Source organism: Corvus cornix, chromosome 19, assembly GCF_000738735.6.
Source record: "Corvus cornix cornix isolate S_Up_H32 chromosome 19, ASM73873v5, whole genome shotgun sequence".
Classification (NCBI taxonomy): Eukaryota; Metazoa; Chordata; class Aves; order Passeriformes; family Corvidae; genus Corvus; species Corvus cornix.
In genome coordinates this window covers 1,171,144-1,186,155 of record NC_046348.1, presented here as the reverse complement: position 1 = coordinate 1,186,155, position 15,012 = coordinate 1,171,144, and the positions used below count along the sequence as shown (strand labels likewise).

General features: G+C 53.9%; 1 protein-coding gene across 2 annotated transcripts in view; it reads left to right on the top strand.

The window, feature by feature from the left end:
• GALNT17 (polypeptide N-acetylgalactosaminyltransferase 17) overlaps nt 1-15,012 on the top strand; it is a 209,646-nt gene that overhangs the window by 112,238 nt on the left and 82,396 nt on the right. Inside the window, exon 1 of one of the 2 annotated variants that reach the window (XM_039562777.1) lies at nt 14,500-14,505. The exons of the other annotated variant lie outside the window; for it this stretch is intronic. The gene's annotated coding sequence lies outside the window, so the exon portion shown is untranslated. Of the gene's footprint in view, nt 1-14,499; nt 14,506-15,012 lie in introns of those variants that run through there. 2 annotated transcript variants of the gene reach the window in all.

Genomic DNA, 15,012 nt, shown 5'->3' with positions numbered 1-15,012 from the left:
AGTGGTGGCCCTGGCAGTGCTGGGGGAACAGTTGGACTCAGTGATCTTTTACAACCCAAAGAACTCCATGATTTTATCCTGATCTCTCCTGCCAGCACTACCTAGTGCCAGAACACCTCCTGAGTTCCAGCAGTGCAGGATATCCCTGTTGGACTCTTTCAGCTCCCCTTGCCCACACCCGCATATTGAGATGTGTGACAGCTCTGCCTCTGCTCCCTGCAAACACAGGGGAGACATTATAGGAAATAATCCATGGTCTTGTACTTCTGAGTGAACTTAAAAAGCTCATGCAAAGGTCTGCTGGATGAGCAGCTCACTGAGCGATGCAAACATCCCTGACTGGCTCCTTCAGTGCTTCTGCAGGATGAATTTTTCAACTCTTTCCTGTTGTCTTTAACATGTGAGAGGTGGGATGAGGGTGATCAACATCCTCATCCCACAGCCTAAAAATGGAGTGGCCATTGGGTTCTTCCTTGCCCAGGTGGTGAAGGTGAAGGATGCTGCACAGAAGGGGACAATCTTTGGGAGTGCTGTGAGACTCTGGGCAATGGTAATGGGTGGTAGAGAATTTATATCCTGAATTATGAACCCCCTGCATGTTGCCACTGGGGTTTGCCTCACAGAAATGTTTCTAAGAGGAGAGGGACCAGAGCAGGAAGCTGGAAGTCAGCTTGCACAGGCCCCATGAGCTTTCCTTTCATCCCTTGTAGATGTGAAATATTGACTCAAGTTCTGAAATCCTGAGACATGGATATTTAAAATCTCTGAGGAGCTCTTCTGCTCTGAAAGATCATCTCTCATTAGCATCACATCAAGGATGCTCCCTGAAAAGAGGAATCTTCCCTGGGTATCAGCACAGAGGGCCATTAAATGCCCTGCTTGGTTTTTGTCCTGGGGTTTCTGAAGGAGAGAGTTTTTTCTTTTTGTCTGGTTCTGTGTGATAGAGAAAAAAGGCAAGGGAGTATTAATTGTGTGCAAATGCTCTTTCAAAAGTCATGGAAAGGGTGAGCTCCTGGAAGGGGTCTTTGTGGAAGGTTTGGGGTTTCCCACCACAGGATCTGGGCTTTAACCAGCAGGTGAGAAAAGCCTTCTTCTGCCTGTAGATGTGGCAGGGAACAAGGTGGGGCTGGGATGAGGCAGAAGGATGCCAGGGGGTGGCTGGGTGCCTCCTCTGTCTCGGAGAAGTGTCCTGCTGCCAGGATATCCTCTGCCAGCACTGAGAATCACCAGGCCCAGATAAATTCACAGCAGTGAGGAACTGTCTGGAAATGACAAAGTTTGCCAGCTGCAAACATCAGTTACAGCCAGCAGCAAAGGGAAGCAGGAGCAGATGGTTCATAAAGCATCGTGGCTGCTCTAGGAGTTACCAGTTTAATTTACTGGTGGCAATGGCAAGCCCTTGTTATCAGCTTGGCCAAGGGAGTCTCCTTTTGGTCCACAAGATCCATCTCCTCATCCTCCTTTTTTTGCTTTCTTTCCCTGGGAGGAAGGAGGGTGTTCAGCATCAACCCCAAGCTCTGGTTGTGTTACACATTCCCTCCTTGACCTGGTGATACCCTGGTGGAAGTTTTGTCTCTCTCTATCACAGGACTTCCCAACAAAGGTCCCAAAAGTTTGAGCAGCCGTGTGTGGAATCCACAGCAGGAGCAGCCCGTGGTGCAAAGGCCTGGGAGCGGGAAGGGCTGGAGAAAGGTGTTCCCAGGTGCAGTGAGGTGTCAGAGGTCCCCCAAGGCACCCATCTGATGCCTTGAGGGGCTGCCTAAAAACAGAGGGCACACAGAATTACGAGAACACAAGCGGTTACATTTACTGAAGGGCCTTCAGGTACATTTAGAGCACTCAAAGTCCCCGGGGGCTACACCCAAAATGGACCACGGGGTGATGGGTTTTTCATACTTCTGTAAGTTTGCTCCATTTGCATATCGGGGGTTAATCCTCCGATTACAGCTTCAGGTAATGAAGTCATTTACCCCGAGTTTGCTCCTCCCCAACTCACTGTGGTTTACATTTCTCAAGGCCTGAGGCAGTGAGGTGTCCTCGAGTTCCAGGCCTGGAGAGGAATTGTTTTGTCTGACCAGGATGGGAGAACAGCAGCTAACAGGCTGTGTGGAGTTTAGAATTACACACTAAAGAATCACAGGATATGAAAAATATAAAAGTGAAAGTCCTAAGGCATCACGTCACATCAGGCTGGGTGGCAGGACTGCAGCCAGGCTGCGCCTGAGCGCCAGACTCCAGTTCCCAGCCTCTCTCAGCAGGTTTCTGTGCTGTAGCTGCCTCCTTTGGGCTCAGCTCGCTGCAGGGCTGGCTGAGCTCTCAGTCTGGCACAGCGTGGAACAGAAAACAACTGATCCTGCTGGGAAAAGCCCGTTGTGGTACGTGACATCCCCTGGAAACCCTGCCAGGGGTGGAGGTGTCACCCACAAACCTTCCTGGCGCACCCAGAGCAGCACCTTTGGTGTCCTAAAACCTGAACAACCCCAGGGAGTGATGCAGGAGGGTCCAGGAGCCCTCAGCACTGCAGTGAGGGTGCCCTGGTGACCCCCAGGCACACCAGGGGACTCAGTGGCCCAGCAGGACCCTGCTGGCCCTGGCAGGGCACTGACAGCAGCAGGGGAGGGACTCTGATGTATAATCCATGAGGCTGGCTTTGTGACAGCCCTGTCACTGCAGAACCAGGTCCCTGGGGCTGTGTGTCACGAGGAGCTCCAGGGAGCCCTCCAGGGCTTTGGCAGAGCTCGGCTCTGGCTGCTGCTAAAGAGAAGATGCAAATGTCACAGGTGGGACATTTTCTGAAAGCACCTGTGACTGCTCCTGCAGGGCCTCCAGGGGTGCTGGGTGTTGGTGTTTCCCACCTTTTGCACCTGAGGCACCAAGGGAGTCCAGCTGTGGAGAGATTTCAAGTTGTGGAAAAATTTATATAAAGAGTTTGTAGTGATTTCATCCAAATCAGAGGCTGATGGGACAAGCCACGAGGACAGCCTGGCTTTGGAAAGAGGGACTGCAGTGACACTGGCTTCCCCAAAAAAGTTCTTCTTTGGGAAGGCTCTGGAATATCTGTACTTCCCAACAGCAGGGCTGTGCTGCTGTATGCCCATAATGGCTCCAAAATCCTGGCACAACCACAACTGGCTGCTGGGTGAACAAACTTTGGGATTTAAGAGCAGCTTTGGAAAGGCTTGGGAGGATGGAGTGAATGTGGCAGGGGACACGGTTGGGATTTCTCCATGGCCTGAGTGGCCTCGCTGCCACCACTGGGAGCTCCAGCACAGGAGGAGCGCCTGAGCTGCAGAGCTGGGCAGGGGCTGGTGAGTGTGGGATGTCAGGGCCCAGCCCCAAAGGCACGAAGAGCAGGGAAAACACCTGAAAATGCAGGTTGCTGCCCAGTTCTCTCCAGGTGTTTTCGTGGGAAAGCTTCCTGCTGCATTGCTGACAACAACCAGGTGACCAGCTGAGGGAATTTGTGGGGTAACACCTCACTAATATTAAGCTTCCCCTGCAGTATTTGGGAAGCCAGTGGGATGGATTTCAGAGCCATTTTTGTCAGAGCAGTCAGAGAAAAGAGAGATCTGCCCCAAATCGATGAGGTTCAGCATTGTGGGTGGCCAGGTCACCTTTGGAGATTGGATTTTGGTTCTGAGCATCTCTGAGCACTGCTGAGTGATTTGCTGCAATGAAGAGCTGAGGTTTTGGGATGCAATTGCTCTTCCTCATGAGCCAAAACTTCACGAACTCCTGTAACTGTCGCTCACTGTCAATGGAAACATTTACAGGAAATGAACTTCTCGATGGACAACTGCTCCTGCCCCCAGAATTCCAGCAGAATCCCTTGGTTTTCTTACTGAGATCAATATGTACTCATCCAGCATCACCCTGCTCAATATTCAGCCTCTGAAAGGAGAGAGGGGGGCAGAAGTGAGGCAGTGGAGTTGCAAATGCAGGTTGTCAAGGATAAGGAGAGTTAAACTCTCCCAGAGCTGAGCTGGAATCCTGCTGGACACAAGGTGCTGAGCATCCTCATCACCCACGAGATCCAGCTCTGGGATCTGTCTCAAAAAAGTTTCTGGTGCTCAGCACCTCACAGGATTTGCCCCTTTGTGCAGGAAGAAGGATCAGATAAATACAGGCATATTTATCTGCTGAGTTTTCAGCAGGAAAATGGATGAGTTTGGAATTACTTGCCATATGTTCCCCTTTGGGCATCAGGCTCTGCACTCTGTGCCTTGCTGCTGGGGACTGGAGTGATGGAGCAGGGGAGGATGTCAGACCTGGCTGCCACAGCCCTCCTCCTTTGCTCAGCAGCTTTGAAACACCAATATTTAATGCAGTGTCTTCCCTTCCTTCTGCTGCAGCTCCCCCCGGACCTTTCCACCCACTCGCGCACTCAGCATGTTCTGCTCCCCCTCACATATGGCACGCAGAACTTTCCCTGGATTAAAACCCTAACCCGGGGAAGATTTGATGCTCCAAAAAATGTAGCAGTGAAATTAGAAACACGAAAATATGAGGCCCACTGGAAGGGAAAGGGATTCCACCTGGGAAATAACAAAGAGATCTGTCTGCGGCATGTCCTGCTGCGTCCGTGAGCAGGGGCTGGACGGAGCTCTTGGAGGAGCTGAGTGTTTAATCAGGATGACTTTGAGCACCTGGCTTTGGGAGAGGGGGGCAGAGCCCGGGGCTGTTGGCAGGTGTGTGTCCCCGAGGCCGTGCCCTCCCCAGGCCCGCCCTGCTCCCACAGCCCCTCCTGCATCCCGGGGACCTCTGCTGAACCCACTGCCCTGGGCTGGGCCTTCTCTCCCATCACAGTCCCTCTGGAGGGCGATCGCTGCTCCTGGAGAAGCCACCTCGGTGTTAACCAGGCTGGGATGGGCAGCCAGAGGTGTGTTGGAGAGTCTGGGGGTGTTCAGGGTCTCGGGGAGCAGTGCAGAGGCGCTGAGGAAATCCGCTCTGCCTCCCTGCAGGGGTTGTGTGCAGCTGCTGGCTGAGGGTGAGCCCGGCGAGGATGAGCCCGGCTCGGCCCCCGAGAGTGAGCCCGGCTCTCTCCTGAGGGTGAGCCCGGCTCGGCCCCGAGAGTGAGCCCGGCTCGGCCCCGAGAGTGAGCCCGGCTCTGCCCCGAGGGTGAGCCCGGCTCTGTCCTGAGGGTGAACCCGGCTCGGCCCCGAGAGTGAAGCCCGGCTCTGTCCTGAGGGTGAGCCCGGCTCTGTCCTGAGGGTGAGCCCGGCTCTGTCCCGAGGGTGACCCCAGCGCATGCCCCGAGGGTGAGCCCGGGCTCTGCCCCGAGAGTGAGCCCGGCTCAGGGACTGAACCCGGCTCTGCCTTGAGGATGAGCCCGGCTCTGTCCTGAGGGTGAGCCCGGCTCTGTCCCGAGGGTGAGCCCGGCTCTGCCTTGAGGATGAGCCCGGCTCTGCCCTGAGGGTGACCCCAGCGCTGCCCCGAGGGTGAGCCCGGCTCAGGGACTGAGCCCGGCTCTGTCCCGAGGATGAGCCCGGCTCTGCCTTGAGGATAAGCCTGGCTCTGTCCCGAGGATGATCCCGGCTCTGTCCTCCACAGGGCCCTGTGCCCCTGCCCTGCTCTGTCAGCCGCTGGCAGCCCATCTTCCCGCAGAGCTTTGGCAGCGAGGGCAAAGGGAAGCTCCTCAGAGTTCATCCCCGTGTGCAGTGCACACTGCCCCGAAGGACATCAGCTCGGAGATCTGCTCACTCCTGTCACCGTCATCCCCGCTTCTGAGGCTCCTCAGTGCACCCAGTCCCTCGGACGGGCTGCCAGCATCTGCCCCCGGTGCCCGAGTGCCCTGTGTGTGCCCCGGGAGCTGTGCCCAGCAGCCCTGGCTCCCGGAGTGGCAGCAGGAGATGTGGGCACACAGAGGGCCCCGTGCATTCCTGGGAAGGCTGATGGGATTTTCAGGTCAAATGTCTGGAGTGAGCAGCTGTGCTTGGTCCTGCTGGCACTTGCCCATGTGTTGAATAATGGTTTGTGTTAGTGCTGGGGCAGGAATCTGCTGTGCCCCAAAGTGATCCTGTGGTGACAAGGGCAACAGGGAGCTGTTTTCTGAAGATGTGGTAAATTTATTGGCTGTGCGTGGCCCTGGATCCAGCCTGCCTGCAATGGGGCTTGCAGTGCAGACAAATTGTTTTTAGAATTTTGCCTCTTTATTCTCGAGGTCCTGAGTGTGAATCACCTTTAACCAGCAGAGGGGAGCTGTTGCTGCCATGCTGCTGCACAGGGAATGGTGTCAGAGGAAAGCAGAGCCGAGATGTGATGGGGATGGCATCACCCCTGGCATTAATGTCACCTCTGGAGCTGAGCCTCACAGAATCATGGCATGGTTTGGGTGGAAGGGACCTTAAAGCCCATCTTGTTCCATGGACAGGGACACCTCCCACTATCCCAGGCTGCTCCAACCTGGCCTTGGGCACTGCCAGGGATCCAGGGGCAGCCACAGCTGCTCTGGGCACCCTGTGCCAGGGCCTCCCCACCCTCCCAGGGAACAATTCCTTCCCAATATCCAAATTTCCTTTGTGCTGATCCTTGTGCTGAGTTCTGTCCAGTTCAGCCCCACATGGAGCAGCACAGGGCTCTCGAGCTGGCTGGGAATGTCAGGAGGCACCATCTGGATGCTGGGTTTGACTGAAATGTTGTATTCAGGCAGAACGAAGGCAAGGTCCTTTCCAAGAAAACAGTGCTGGAAACCACCCTGGATCTGTCTCTCAGCCGTGATGTTGAATGTTTTGATTGTCAGGGCATCAGGGCACTGCATGAAACATTTAATATGAAAATAGATCAGAAAATTAGTTACCCGAATGATGAAGTTGTAGAAGATTAACCTGTGCTCTGTGGCAGTGCTTCCCCAGCACCCCTTCTATTTCCTGCTGGGTTTCCATCTTTTCTTTGTTGCTCAGGAATACAGAACTGAGACAGTGGAATTTGCTGGCAGCTCTCACGTTCCATAAAGAATTCCAAGGATTTTAAATCCCTTTCCTGAGCCTGGGAGATGCAGTGCAGATGTGGAACAGCGAACTAAGGGAGTGCACTTGGCTTCTGCAGGGGGTTATTTTCACAAGAGCCATTCTCCCTGTCTCAAACCTGCATAAATTTTATTAATAGAGGTATTAGAAACCGCATTGCCTTTCTTACCCTCTTTCGTTGATGGAAACAACCCTTACACCACCAGTTTAATTTTTCTGAAGTACTGCACTAAAGTGAATTCCGTGTTTGTACAAATGAAAATACCTTCTTTTAAAAATTAAATTGGAGCCGTCTGCTTGTTTTGCAACCAGAATCCCTGATCCCTCTGTGTTGATCGTCCCCATAATGAATTATTCTTTGCATTGGGGTTAAAAATAACCCAGCCCCAAAGGCAGTGCCCTCCAACCCCACTTTGTTCTTGACTTCTGCCAAGCCATTAACGTGAGAGAGCCCCAAGCAGGTACCTGTGCTGTGGGTGACCTTGGGGACAGGATTCCCTGCTTTGGGCAAGTGCACTTTAGTTTTGCCTGGATTGCTGTGGGCAGGAGAACTGCTGTGGGGAGAACTGCTGCTGGCAGCTCCTGAAATGGCAATTTTGAAGCCTGCATCATGTTCCAAGGCAGCTGTTCAGTTCTCAGTGATTTTGGTCAGGGATTTTGGTTTCCATCATTATTTGGTGGGAAGGACGTCCCCTGTCTTTGTGCAGCTGAAGGGAAATCAGGCATTGATGTCACCTGAAAAAAAATGTCACTTTGGGGGTTTTTGGGGGGGTTAATCTAATCAAAGTTTTCGAAACAGGAAGTTAAGAGAGAATTGTTAAGAGAAAATAGTTAAGAAGGCTGCAGGGGCAACAGGCAAGGGGTTGTGGTGGCTTTGCAGTGGGTAAAATAAAACCAAACTGGTCGATAAAGAGCTGATAAGGGCTTTGTGGTGTGTCTGCATCCTGATTCTCACAGGGCCACCAGAGATCACGGCACAACCACAGCCCTGTGCGTCCCTGTCCCGGTGCTTGGACTCTCAGTGGGTTTGTCCCTCATGACAGAGAGGGTTGTAGTGGCTTTTTCTGCCACAGCACCACCCTCTTTCAGCTCTAAACCCTTTGCCATCTCTCTGAGCAGGGGCTTATTGACTGTTTACGAGTGGCTGATAACCCTGTGGAAAATCCCAAAGCAGCTGGTGTTGAATATTGGGGCTTTGCAGCCCAGAGAAGAGGAGAGTGTGCAGAGACCTCACAGCACCTTCCAGGGCCTGGAGGGACTCCAGGGGAGCCAGAGAGGGACCCTGCATCAGAAGCTGGAGGGACAGGACAAGGGAATGGGGTCAAACTGATAGACAGGAATTTAGGTTAAATATAGGGAAGGAATTGTTCCCTGTGAGGGTGGGGAGGCCCTGGCACAGAGAAGCTGTGGCTGCCCCTGGGCCCCTGGAAGGCCAGGCTTGGACCAAATCAGCTGAAGCTGATTGCAAAACCCTTTCTTCTCTTGAGCCCAGATTTTGCACTGACTGGAGAGGGACGGGTCAGGCTCAGGCCTGGTGTGACCGATTGTTGTGAGAGCCCTGCCTGTTTGCCTGTGCACATCTCCCAGCTCCAGCTCCCGCACACCCTTCCAGCCAGCACACAAAGGCACTTTGTCCCTTGCCCCCTGGAAGCAGAGCTTCCAATCCAGCACTGGGATGAGTCCCCGAGCCTCCTCCGGGCCTGGATGTGTTTCAGATTGGGATGGCTGTGAAGAAATCCAGGAGTGCTGCAGCCTGGACAAGCTTGGGCTCAGAGAGGTCAGGACGTTCCCCTTTGGATCCATCCCATGGCTGCTCCACAGGCTGGGAATCAGCTGGAGCCAGCAACCATCCCTTAAAGGTGTCCTGCTGCATCCAGGAGGAGGGCCAGGGTGGAAGGGCCAAGTGCTGCCCACGCTGGAAAACAGGGAAATCATAAAACCAAACAAGGTTTTGAGGTCAACTCTGCAAGGATAATTGTGATGTTAAATTCATGCAGTTCTCACTACAGACCTACACAAATGTCTTCCCATTAAGGAATTAATCACTCTTGCAGGTTTTTCCAGAGCAGTAGGATGAGAATTTGCTGCTCCAGAGTCCAAATCTGGTGGATTTGGGGGCAGCCAGGCAGTGGTGGGGCACTGCCTCTCCTCCTGCATCCTGGGATCCATCCTGGGAGAGGATGTGATGTTTTTCCAGTCAAAATGGTCCAAATCAAACAGTAAGGATAGGTTGGAACAAGTGGAGAGCAGGAAAAGAGTCTCATTATAACACACAGGGCACGGAGCCTGGCATGGGGAGGAGGAAGCACACACGGCTGTTAGCCAGGGCACCAGCCTCTTTCTCTTCAGTTTAGCTTCAGCTTCCCTTAAAATTCTTGCTGTTTATCCACTTTGCCCACACGGGAGCCAGAAGCTTTCCTGCTCGTTTCTGTCAAATTAAATTAATGGGGAGAAAAAAACAACCACACAGATGCTCCAAATCCCAGGCTGGAACTGCAGAGTTTTGGCTCTTGCAGCTGACTCTCAGTGTGGTTTAAAAGCAACTCTGAAGGCACTTAGGGCACTCAGAAAAGGCAAAAGAGCAGCAATTTTTGTGCTTGAAGGGAGAGCTGAGTTTTCCAGCCAGCTCTGAAAGGTGAGCTGTGGAATCTGGGGGTGTGCACGTGTGTGATGGGCTGATCTCCTGTGGCAATGCACGGGGCTTTTCCAATGCCTGCATTGGCCAGATAAGCTTTTCTGCTAAAATAATTGTATCAAAAAATAGCTGGGAAGCTTCTGGGAGTGTGAGGGAGGTGCCTCCCCACCTGGAGCTCCCAGCAAAGCACCTGGGAGGGGCAGGGATGGAAACCCAGCCAGGGGCACAGAGCCCCCTGCATGTGTGCTTTGGAGATTTGACTCTCTTGGGGCAGTTTGACGTTTCTAACATCACTCAAAGTCATCTCCTTCCTTGCAGCCAGCACAGGACCTGGAAAGCAGCTGCAGATCCAGTGGCCCCAGTCACAACTGCACTGGGACGAGCTTGTGCAGCCACCCAGGGGCAGAACGTGTGGGTGCAGATCCCAGTTTTGTGCAGGGAATGAGGAAGGCAGAGGGGGCAGCAGGCAGGGCAGGGCTGGGCAGCAGCCAACTGCTTTTACCTTCTGCTCCTTGCACTGCCAAGGACCATGAGCCAAGGGGAGAGGAAATGAATTGATGGCTTTAACCATGTCTGAGAACCCAGACTGTCCTTCTGGAAATGGCTTTGGTTTTGCTTTTTATGGGCAACTCAGAGCTTCTCCTGCCACCTCTCCAGAGGCCCTTTCCTTTCCTTTTTCCAGGGATGCTCCAGATGAAGGGCTAGAATCCCATGTTACCCCAGGAATGCTCCATCAGTAGTGCCCTGGTCATGGATTTCCTTTGCCCCCTAAAAACTGCTGGAGGGTGGGAGGAGTTCCCAGACCCCCAGGTGGAAGGCAGCAGTTTTGTTTGTCAGTGTTAATTAGAATGAGCTGGTTTGGTCTCAGTGGAAGCAGCTCTGGAGCAGGATTAGGCTGGAATGGATAAAATCAGGGATGTGAAGCTGTTGGAGTTTGATGCCAAGGACGTGTTTAGAGTTTTGCTGAGTTGAAGAGAAGATCAGGAGTAAGCACTGATCCTGGGGAAAATACATATTTTGGGGTTCTTTCATATCTTCTAATTGCAAACATCAGGTGCTGTTTGCAAGATTAGAACCAAAATTGGCCAAACTGTTTCCAAATGCTGAGGGACAGAGAGCTCTGGGGTCCCAGCCCAGGGAGGAGCTGGAGCTGCTGGAGGAGCCCAGAGGAGGCTCCAGGGTGATCCGAGGGATGGAGCAGCTCTGCTGGGAGGAGAGGCTGGGAGAGCTGGGATTGTTCACCTGGAGAGGAGAAGCTTTGGGGTGACCTCACTGTGGCCTTCCAGGACCTGAAGAAGCTGCAGGAAAGATGGAGAGAGACTTTTTCAAGGTCCTGGGGTGCCAGGACACAGGGAATGGCTTCCCAGTGCCAGAGGGAAGGAATTGGGAAATTGGGAAGGAATTGTTCCCTGGGAGGGTGGGCAGGCCCTGGCACAGGGTGCCCAGAGCAGCTGGGGCTGCCCCTGGATCCCTGGCAGTGCCCAAGGCCAGGCTGGACATTGGGGCTGGGAGCAGCCTGGGACAGTGGGAGGTGTCCCTGCCCATGGCAGGGGTGGCACTGGATGGGCTTTGAGGTCCTTTCCAACCCAAACCAGTCTGGGACTCTGTGATGGTTCAGGGTTATTGATGAGAGCAAAGTTTTGGTTTGGTTTCTCCCCTGCCTGGGAGATTTTTCCCCAGCATAGGTTATTTCAGTGCCTTTACTGCCCCTGCTTCCCTTTGGTGCTGCCCAGCTGCAGGCAGGGAGCAGCACTTCCTGGGAATGTAAATCTGGGCAGGTTTTTTTGGGACAGAACTGGATTTTTTTAAAACTTCCAGGCAAGAATCTCTAAAATGCATCACAAGCTCTCAATTTGGGGTTTAATGGTTCCCTTAGTTCCCAGTGAATTCCTCAACGAGAGCCTGCCAGCCACAATTTAGTGTCACCTGTGAAAATGTCAGTGTCACCTCTCAGAGCAGGGGGAGCTGGAAGAGGATGTTGTGCAGCTCGGCAGCAGCACTGAAGTGCTCAGATGTGTTTCAGGTGGGGATTAGGAACCTTTCCATGGCAGCCCTCGTGCCATGGAGGTTGTGTACACATTTATCCCACAGCTCCAGGAGAGCCTGGGGTTGTCTCAATCCCCTCCTTAACATCTCCACTTCCTGCCCCTGCATCTGGCACCCAGATGTTGCAGCTTCTCCTCTGCTCTGCCTTAGGCTGTTAAATCAGCACCTTTTTTCTGATTAAAATTCCTGATTAAAAGCTGGAGTGGAGTGAAAGTGCTCCTGGCTCTTTCGACATGTGGTGCTCTGTAGGAAAAGGGCACAGAGGGCAGAGCTGTTCCTCCCTGCAGTAAAACCAGCAGTGGCTCCTGGCACAAGACTGGAGCTTTTGTGTTGGTTTCCCACAAGCAGGAAGCCTCTGCAAAGACACAGCATAAATGCAGGTTAGGTTTGTCCAAGAGCCAGAGGGCAACTGGTCTGGAATTCTTGGAGCATGTCCTTAGGGAATGAACTCACGGCAGCTCCCGGGTTGGTTCCCCAGCCTTTGATGTGCAGGGCTCTGCAGGTGATCCCCTGGCAAAGGTTCCTTGCCAATCCCTTTCAGGACTTCAGGCACTGACCTCCCCCTCTCCAGTCCTTCCCAGCCTGTGGATTCCGTCAGTCTGGACTGGTTAAAGGCTGCAGCCTGTTGGAGCTGTGCCAGGGCAGACTGCAGATCCTTTCCCTCCTGGAATCTGACACTGCTCAGCTTCGAGGCAAAACACGAGGAGGACTCAGCCCTTTGGCCACAGCACTCCTGGAGCGTGAGGCAGATCCTTCCTGAGCCACATGGGAACGGTGCAGCCCTTGGGATTCCCCGGGCCACGGTGTCGCCTTGCCCTAGGAGGTGGGAGCAGCTCCCTCTGCTCCCAGCTGCGTTTTTATCCCTCAGGCTCCAAACCTGCCCTGCAGAGCTGGGAGACCCCCCCATGCACCCCTCACAGCAGGACTGGCTGAGTGACAGGCAGGTCCCTCCCGTGCTGTGCCAGCCCTGGGACTGGGGAACCAGGACTGCCTTGTCCCGCTCCCTCTCAGCCCTGGAGCTTTGCTGCCACGTTGGCCGTGAGTTGCAAGGAAGCCCTGCAAGCACAGGAAGGAGCATTGCTGCTGAGTGCTGTGTGTGCAGCCAGGGAATGGGGTTCTGCTCCTCAGGACCACAGTTGGAGGGGAAAGGGCCCCGTTTCCTGCATTCTTTTGCTCCCTGAATGCTGGCAGCAAACCAGCTCCCCTCATGTGCAGTGTGGAATGAAATCCTGGCTCTTCAGCTCCAGTTCTGCCTGGGCTGATGCCACCTGGACACACGGCTGAGCCCCTTCATCCCAACTTGGCACCTCATTGCCAGGTGACAGAGGGCAGGAGCTGCCTGGGGGTGGCCCCTGGCTGCTCAGTCTGTGAGCCAAACATTTTTTTTTACATTTTTCTTACATATTTCCTACAGGAAGGGGAACTCTTGTCACCCAGGAGCTGGCTGAGGGTTTTGCCAACAACTTTGAGAGAGCTTTGAATGCAAGTCTCCACTGGGAGAGGAGGCTCAGCCTCCAGAGGGCTGGAGTTCCTCTGCTCTGGAGCCAGGCTGGGAGAGCTGGGGGTGTTCAGGATAGAGATGAGAAGGTTTTGGAGAGAGCTCAGAGCCCCTTGCAGGGCCTAAAGGGGCTCCAGGAGAGCTGCAGAGGGACTGGGGACAAGGCATGGAGGGACAGGACCCAGGGAATGGCTTCCCACTGCCAGAGGGCAGGGCTGGATGGGATATTGGGAAGGAATTGCTCCCTGGGAGGGTGGGCAGGCCCTGGCACAGGGTGCCCAGAGCAGCTGGGGCTGCCCCTGGATCCCTGGCAGTGGCCAAGGCCAGGCTGGACATTGGGGCTGGGAGCAGCCTGGGACAGTGGGAGGTGTCCCTGCCCATGGCAGGGGTGGCACTGGATGGGCTTTAAAGTTCCTTTGAACCCAAACCATTCTGTGATTCTATGCTTTTAAAAAAATCAATGCATCTGGTGATTAATAAACCCCACAAACAATGAGCCAAAGCAAACTAAAAAAGCAACACCAGCACCCTCCCCGCTCGAGAAAAGAATGTAAAAGCCCCAAGCAGCTGTCCCAGAGGGGGCTCATGGTGAGTGTGCCCCAGGCCAGCAGAGGTCAGCCAGGGCTGTGCTGGTGCTCAGGGTTTGCAGTCAGGAGCTGATCTGCAGCACTCTCCTGGTTGCCCTGTGCTCAGCACTGCTCCACTCTGCCTGTACAAAGAGCTCTTGCATCACTTTGTGCCTCCAGCCTGTGCAGCTGAGGCAGGAAACACAGATTTCCATGGGTCTGCTGGTATGCTCAGGGTACCTGGGATGGGGTTCCTGCTTTGGGAGCTGCTGGCTCTGAGTTGCCTGACCCTAAACAAGCAGCTGGGATAAATCTCTGTGCAAACATCGGGCTCTGTGCTTTGTGGTTGGGTGGATCTGCAGGAATCCAGGTGGAGGTGAATCCCAACCATCTTCTCCACCCCTGAGTTCCCTTCCCTGGCAATCATCTTTACCAAGCTTGCATTTCCATTTCGCTGCAGTTTTGCCCATTTTCATTTTTCTTTCCCATCAGCTCCGCTCGGTGCTTTAAGCAAAACAAACCCAGCGCTGAGCAATGAGAGTGACATTTGCTGGTAAAGGCTGGAGGCACAGGATGGATCTGCTGTGTTTCCCTGGAATTGTGCTGCTGTGCCAGGGATGCGTGAAGGGTGAGATGAAGCTGGGAGCTGCCTCCCCAGAAATAGCTGCTATCAAGGAGGTGTCACAATAAATGCATCGCTCAGCTCCTCGAGGTGCTCACGGGGCTCTTTCACTGCTCCCTCGTTTCCCAGCGAGTGGAGCTGCTCCAGCTGTCAATAACCATTCCTCACTCCCCGTGATGTGCATGGAAATCACTCACCTAAACTCTGTCTGCAGGAATATCCCTGAAATTCCCCACGACTGAAGGCTCCTGAGTCTTTCCCAGCTGTTGCAGGGATCCTTCAGAGAGCACCAGGGGCTGTGCAAACCCACTGCTGATGGCATCACCCACCACAAGCTTCCAGCAGCACCTGGAATGTAGAGCTGAGGAGGAATTGGTGTTCAGGAGCTGCTGCTGAGGGTTTGAAGGGACTGGGACCAGTGGGTGAGGTGTGGCCGTACTGGAGATTTGAATGTGACCGTGCAAAATCACCCCAAAATCACCCTGTGGTGGCAGAGGGGCTCTGGGGCTGCTCCCCCAGCACAACCTGACCGAACCATGGCCTCAGCCTTTCCCTGCTCTGCTGTTCCTCTTGGTCCTAGGAGCTGACAGGAACTTGTGCTCTGTTCTACCTGTCAAGGGAATTACTTCTCAACTCAGCTTTGTGGCAGGCCACAGTTCCTTTGTGTGCTTGTCCCCAGA